We start from the raw sequence: 7,021 nt of genomic DNA, 5'->3' as shown, positions 1-7,021 counted from the left end.
TCTGGTCAGCCATTTTTGATCCTGGCGTCTAAGCGCTGTCTGTACGTCTTCCCAATCACTAGGTGGCGCTGACAGATCAGTAGGCTCCGGGCTCTCTACTACAGGCCGCGCTGGCAGCAGGGAACAAACGACAGCTGAGCATTAGTGGCATCACGTGACAACACTTTCCTTCAGGCCTAGCCTCATATTGGTAACACTAGTTTCAAGAAATGGTCTCGCAGGGAGAGTGTAAGAAGCAGACCATGGGAGTGATTGGCTGCCTGTGTAACATAGGCCTGAGCTGTGGGGTCCTTATCTATGGGCGCTGCTTATAGGGAGCAGGGTGGTCTGGAAGACCCCTCACCCACCTGTAGCCCCACTGCCTGTCAGTGTGAGGAGCAGACCATGGGAGTGATTGGCTGCCTGTGTAACAGGCCTGAGCTGTGGGGTCCTTCTCTATGGGCGCTGCTTATAGGGAGCAGGGTGGTCTGGAAGACCCCTCACCCACCTGTAGCCCCACTGCCTGTCAGTGTGAGGAGCAGACCATGGGAGTGATTGGCTGCCTGTGTAACAGGCCTGAGCTGTGGGGTCCTTCTCTATGGGCGCTGCTTATAGGGAGCAGGGTGGTCTGGAAGACCCCTCACCCACCTGTAGCCCCACTGCCTGTCAGTGTGAGGAGCAGACCATGGGAGTGATTGGCTGCCTGTGTAACAGGCCTGAGCTGTGGGGTCCTTCTCTATGGGCGCTGCTTATAGGGAGCAGGGTGGTCTGGAAGACCCCTCACCCACCTGTAGCCCCACTGCCTGTCAGTGTGAGGAGCAGACCATGGGAGTGATTGGCTGCCTGTGTAACAGGCCTGAGCTGTGGGGTCCTTCTCTATGGGCGCTGCTTATAGGGAGCAGGGTGGTCTGGAAGACCCCTCACCCACCTGTAGCCCCACTGCCTGTCAGTGTGAGGAGCTGGGGAATGGGTTCTCTCCTGGGCCTCTGCCCTCCGCCCTCCGCTTGTATCCCTATCTGTGATCCCCTCATAGTCTGTACTACAGCTATGTGTTCTATTCCTGGGGAGATCTAGATTTATTATTATACTAATCTGTTTCTTGCCCCGAGTCGTGGATCAAGATCGCTCACACACGTCTGTGGGGCTGAGAATCCCGGGCGGCAATGACGTCCCTCTGTGTGTGATCCATTTATACTGTAATGTAAAGGACAAACTAAAAAAAAACCCTCATCTGATAAAAGTCTCTGCAGCAAATACATAGGAGTGACGATGTCTGGAAGGCTGCACGTTCCCTCACCCCCCGTGCCTGAAAAATGAGGCGGATTTTCATGTGTTCGGATCAGTTATCGCCGTCAGTAATTTTCTATTTTGGTTAAAAAATATCGTTAAATAAAAAAGTCACCGGTGGTGAAAACGCTTCCAAACACTGAAATTAGTCCCTTTTTTTTTCTCGTACTTAGGGGGTGTGGGATGACGTCTTAATGAGGCCTTGCAGGCACTATTATTCTGTTATTCTGACCTCTATGTATTTGTTGTGCTCTAATTACATTGGATTAAATAAAAAATGCCAAGGTCAAAGTGCATATCAAAATAAAATGTACATTAATGTAGAAATATGTGTAACCTAGGTAATGGACAAATAGGAAGGACAAAGGACAATCGGATAATAAATAACTGCACGACGAGGAAAAAACAAAAGAAACATCCAATAAAATTACAATATTTATTGAAATTCAAAAAATCACTAATAAGGAGGGTGGGAACAAAATACCAAAAGAAGGGCAACATTGGGGATCACATTGCACTTTTGAGCTACTCTTTTGAGTGCATTTTACATTTGCACCTGTAGCTTTACCAAAAACCTTTTTTCTTGTGTTTCTATTCTTTTTTCTTTTTGCAACTTTGCACTTTATACATACATTGTTCGTTTGGCACTAAATGATATTTGTGCCTATTTTATAAATTCTCTTTTGCACAAGCACTTTATATATGTTTGCACATTATATGTAAATACGTACCAATATATTAATTATCCTTTGGCTAGTCAAGAATTTTTCGGTGATTACATTATATTTTACAAAGCCTTACTATGTGCAATAGATTAGGTGCAATGTGATCCCCAGTGTTGCCCTTCTCTTGGTATTTTGTTCCCACCCTCCTTTTTTTGATTTTTTTGTATTTTTTAAACTTCAATAAATATTGTATTAATTTTATTGGACGTTTTTTTCTCGTCGTGCATCTACATTGGGTAGACTTTATTATTTGCTGAGGTTCTATTTTTTTCTGATGGTGTGATATGTAGAATGTAAGCCCCCCAAGGGCAGGGACCGCCTCCCTCTGTCATTGTTAGTTTGTTTGCTGTAAGTGATATCTGTATCTTATATGTAACCTCTCATGTACAGCACCAAGGAGTCATTGGTGCTATATATATCTACTATATAATCGTCTAATTCTGACTGTTTGTAAAGGAAAACCTACGTCCCTGATTGATCACGACCAATCAGCGACAGGCAAAGTCCGGCCACGAATTGGCGCAGAATTCGAACGAAGCATGCCACTGCTACCAACGAGAGATCTGCGGCGCTAGCCGCTGATCTCACGACGGTTGCCGCGGGTCATTTCCTGCCGCACGGATTGCCGCAATCAGCGATATTGATGCGGAATTTAAAGGGGATCTGTCACCCCATTTTTGGCCTATCAGCTGCAGCCACCGCCATCAGGGGCTTATCTCCAGCATTCTGTAATGCTGTACAGAATGCAGCTGTGCCAGGCAGCGATCTAGTCACACAGTAACGCTGCTTCTCCTCTGATAATCTGTCAGTGTGAGATCAGAGGAGAAGTCGCGTTACTATGTGCAAGGCAGCGATCTTGTCACATAGTAACGCTGCTTCTCCTCTGATCATCTGTCAGTGTGAGATCAGAGGAGAAGTGGCGTTACTATGAGTCAGATCGCAGGGCAGCGATCTTGTCACAAAAAGAAAAAAAAAAGTAAAGAAAAAAAAGCAGGCACGCAGGTTAGGGCTAGGGCTGGGATTAGGGTTATGGGTGTGTTGGTGTTAGGTTTGTGGTTAGGGTTATGGTTAGGGCTGGGATTAGGGTTAGGGGTGTGTGGGGTTAGGGTTGGAATTAGAATTGGGGGTTTCCACTGTTTAGATACATCAGGGGCTCTGTAAACGCAACATGACGCCCGCAGACCATTCCATCAAAGTCTGCATTTCAGAACGTCACTACTTCCCTTCCGAGCGCCGACGTGTGCCCAAACAGTAGTTTTCTTCCACATATGGGGTATCCGCATACTCAGGACAAATTGTACAACAACTTTTGGGGTCCAATTTCTCCTTGTGAAAATAAAAATTGGGGGCTAAAAGGTCATTTTGTGGAAAAAAAATGATTTTTTATTTTCATGGCTCTACGTTATAAACTTCTGTGAAGCACTTGGGGGTTCAAAGTGTTCACAACACATCTAGATAAGTTCTTTAAGGGGTCTAGTTTCCAAAATGGGGTCACTTGTGTGGGGTTTCCACTGTTTAGGTACATCAGGGGCTCTCCAAATGCGACATGGCATCCGATCTCAATTCCTGCCAATTCTGCATTGAAAAAGTCAAACGGCGCTCCTTCCGTTCTGAGCTCTGCCGTGTGCTCAAACAGTGGTTTAGCCCCACATATGGGGTATCGGCGTATTCTGGAGAAATTGCACAAAAAATTTTGTGGTTCATTTTCTCTTTTTACACTTGTGAAAATAAAAAAAAATGGTTCTGAAGTAAAATGTTTGTGAAAAAAAGTTAAATGTTTATTTTTTCCTTCCACATTCCATTCATTCATGTGAAGCACCTGAAGGGTTAATAAACTTCTTGAATGTGGTTTTGAGTACATTGAGTTGAGTTTTTAGAATGGTGTCACTTTTGGGTATTTTCTGTCATATTGACCCCCCCAAACTCACTTCAAATGTGAGGTGGTTCCCAAAAAAATGGTGTTGTAAATTTTGTTGTAAAAATGAGAAATCCGCTGTTCAACTTTTAACCCTTATAACTTCCTAAAAAAAAAAAAAAATTATGCTCCAAAATTGTTCAGATGTAAACTAGACATGTGGGAAATGTTATTTATTAACTATTTTATGCGATATCACTGATTTAAGGGCATAAAAATTAAAAGTTTGAAAATTGCAAAATTTTCTAAATTTTCGCCAAATTTCGATTTTTTTAACAAATAAGCGCAGTTCATATCTAAGAAATTTTACCACCATCATGAAGTACAATATGGCACGAGAAAACAATGTCAGAATCAGCAGGATCCGTTGAAGCGTTCTAGAGTTATGACCTCATAAAGTGACACTGGTCAGAATTGAAAAAATTGGCCTGGTCACAAAGGCAAAAACAGGCTCGGGTGCGAAGGGGTTAACAAAAGTTCATTTCAATATTTTGTTATATATCCTTTGTTGGCAATGACACACTGTTGCTGGCATGTTGGCCCATTCCTCCATGCAGATCTCCTCTAGAACAGTGATGTTTTGGGCCTGTCGCTGGGCAACACAGACTTTCAAATCCCTCCAAAGGTTTTCTATGGGGTTGAGATCTGGAGACTGGCTAGGCCACTCCAGGACCTTCATATGCTTCTTATGAAGCCACTCCTTCATTGCCCTGGCAGTGTGCTTGGGATAATTATCATGCTGACAGACCCATCCACGTTTCATCTTCAATGCACTTGCTGATGGAAGGAGGTTTGCACTCAAAATCTCACGATACATGGCCCAATTCTTTCTTTCATGTACACGGATCAGTCGTCCTGGTCCATTTGCAGAGAAACAGGACCAAAGCATGATGTTGCCACCCCCATGCTTCACAGTAGCTATGGTGTCCTTTGGATGCAACTCGGCATTCTGTCTCCTCCAGACACGTCGAGTTTTGTTTCTGCCAAACAGTTCTACTCAGACCATATGACATACTCCCAATACTCTTCTGGATAATCCAAATGCTCTCTAGCAAACTTCAGATGGGCCCGCACATGTACTGCTCTATGCAGGTCATTCAGTAGGTCCCCCCGTGTGGTTCTGGGATTTTTGCTCACCGTTCTTGTGATCTTTTTGACCCTACGGGGTGAGATCTTGCGTGGAGCCCCAGATTAAGGGAGATTATCAATGGTCTTGTATGTCTTCCATTTTGTTATTATTGCTTTCACAGTTGATTTCATCACACCAAGCTGCTTGCCTATTGCAAATTCAGTCTTCTCAGCCTGGTGCAGGGCTACAATTTTGTTTCTGGTGTCTTTCGACAGCTCTTTGGTCTTCACCATAGTGGAGTTTGGAGTCAGACTGTTTGAGGTTGTGGACAGGTGTCTTTTATACTGATAATCAGTTCAAACAGGTGCCATTACTACAGGTAATGAGTGGAGGACAGAGGAGCCTCTTAAAGAAGAAGTTACAGGTCTGTGAGAGCCAGAAATCTTGCATGTTTTTAGGTGACCAAATACTTATTTTCCACCGTAATTTGCAAAATAAATCTTGCCAAATTAGACAATGTGATTTTCTGGATTTTTTTCACATTTTGACTCACATAGTTGTGGTCTACCTATGATGTCAATTACAGGCCTCTCTCATCTTTTTAAAGGGAATCTTCTTTGCTGCCTGTCGTGGCTACAGCGCAGGTGCACTTCTCTGTCTGAGAAGTCCAACGCCTGCGCACTGCAGTATTCTGCTCTGCCCGCAACAGGGCAGAGGAGTGCACCTGCGCAGGAGCCACGACAGGCAGCACAGAAGAGGACATCACCGTTAGAACATGGGAGGTACCGGACCGCAACACTCATCGGACCAAGACCGGACCGCCCCCCGGTGAGTATAATCTAACTCATTTTTCTTATCTTTCAGGTTACATCGGGGGCTTATCTACAGCATTACAGAATGCTGTATATAAGCCCCTGATGGCGGTGCCGGCAGCTGATACTCGAAAAATGGGGTGACAGATTCCCTTTAAGTGGGAGAACTTGCACAATTGGTGGTTGACTAAATACTTTTTTCACCACTGTAGGTAATAGAGGGCTCTTTTTTGTATAAAACTTACAATCTTTATAGGATACTCTGTCTGATCTGAGCTCATTTAGTCTTGCAATATTAAAACCCAGTTGCACCATATGATAAACGTTACAAAAAGAGTGAGCAGATTGCATCAAAGGCAGAACAAACAATAACCAGCCTACAGCATATGAACAGGCACATAAATTACAATGACATGTGTGTAGGTTGTGCTCCAGGTAAGAACAGCCAAATACCAGCCCAAAGAGCTGTCAAGCCAAGTGGCAGTAGATACAGGGTAAGAGGACGCATCGCATACATGGGTTTTCTTTCCATAAATGGGTGCAATTGCAAAGTCACATAAAAGCAAGCTACTTGGCAATTAACCCTTTTAATAAAATTCCTCTCCACAAAGAACAGAAGGCTTTTTAATTCCATAGTTTGCAAAGGTAGCCGGTAACCTAAACAAGAAGCAGTAGTCCATCAGAGGTGGCAAGGTGCCTCGGCAAGTAGTTCAGCTCTTGTATGCTTTTTTGCTATAGAGTTTGCACGCGCTGCTCTGAAACTAACCGAATCGCTAAATTCAGCCGGCGTCATTGTCCCTGCACTCACAATGCTGCAGAGCCAAAGCTAGCTCTGCTGGCAACAGGGGGCAATTGCTGGTATGATTTGTCGCTCATTCAGGAACGCCCCCGGCAACAAGAAGCCAGGAGGCTGGATAGTGGTAGCCCTCCAAAACTCGCACTGAAAATAACCCTGTAAAGTGATACTGGGGGACAGAAGTAGTGGTAGAAAAATACATACTTATTTGTATATGGTGTTATTTTTACAAACAAAGTCCAAATTTTTACTGGAAGAAAGTGGTCTCTAACCTGTTTCTCTTGTTGGCAGGAAGGTGTGGAGGTCAGAGTGGCTCGGATATTTGCTACATTTGGGCCACGTATGCACATCAATGAAGGAAGAGTTGTCAGTAACTTTGTACAACAAGATCTACAGGGAGAGCCATTAGCTGTAAGTACCACACGGCAAACAGTACTG

General features: G+C 44.2%; 1 long non-coding RNA gene across 2 annotated transcripts in view; it reads left to right on the top strand.

Moving 5' to 3' along the window:
- Nucleotides 1–18: 18 nt before the first annotated feature.
- The window catches only part of LOC141052320 (uncharacterized), a 61,381-nt gene continuing 54,378 nt past the window's right edge, over nucleotides 19–7,021 (top strand). Inside the window, exons 1-2 of one of the 2 annotated variants that reach the window (XR_012220781.1) lie at nucleotides 19–228; nucleotides 6,875–6,994. This is a non-coding gene — a long non-coding RNA (uncharacterized lncRNA). The remainder of the gene's footprint in view (nucleotides 229–6,874; nucleotides 6,995–7,021) is intronic. The other variant, XR_012220780.1, reaches the window with a different exon arrangement.

This window comes from Dendrobates tinctorius, unplaced genomic scaffold (assembly GCF_039654945.1).
Source record: "Dendrobates tinctorius isolate UK_male_01 unplaced genomic scaffold, ASM3965494v1 ptg000159l, whole genome shotgun sequence".
Classification (NCBI taxonomy): domain Eukaryota; kingdom Metazoa; phylum Chordata; class Amphibia; order Anura; family Dendrobatidae; genus Dendrobates; species Dendrobates tinctorius.
The sequence above is the reverse complement of the archived record's forward strand: the minus strand, read 5'-3'. Positions and strand labels throughout refer to the sequence as shown.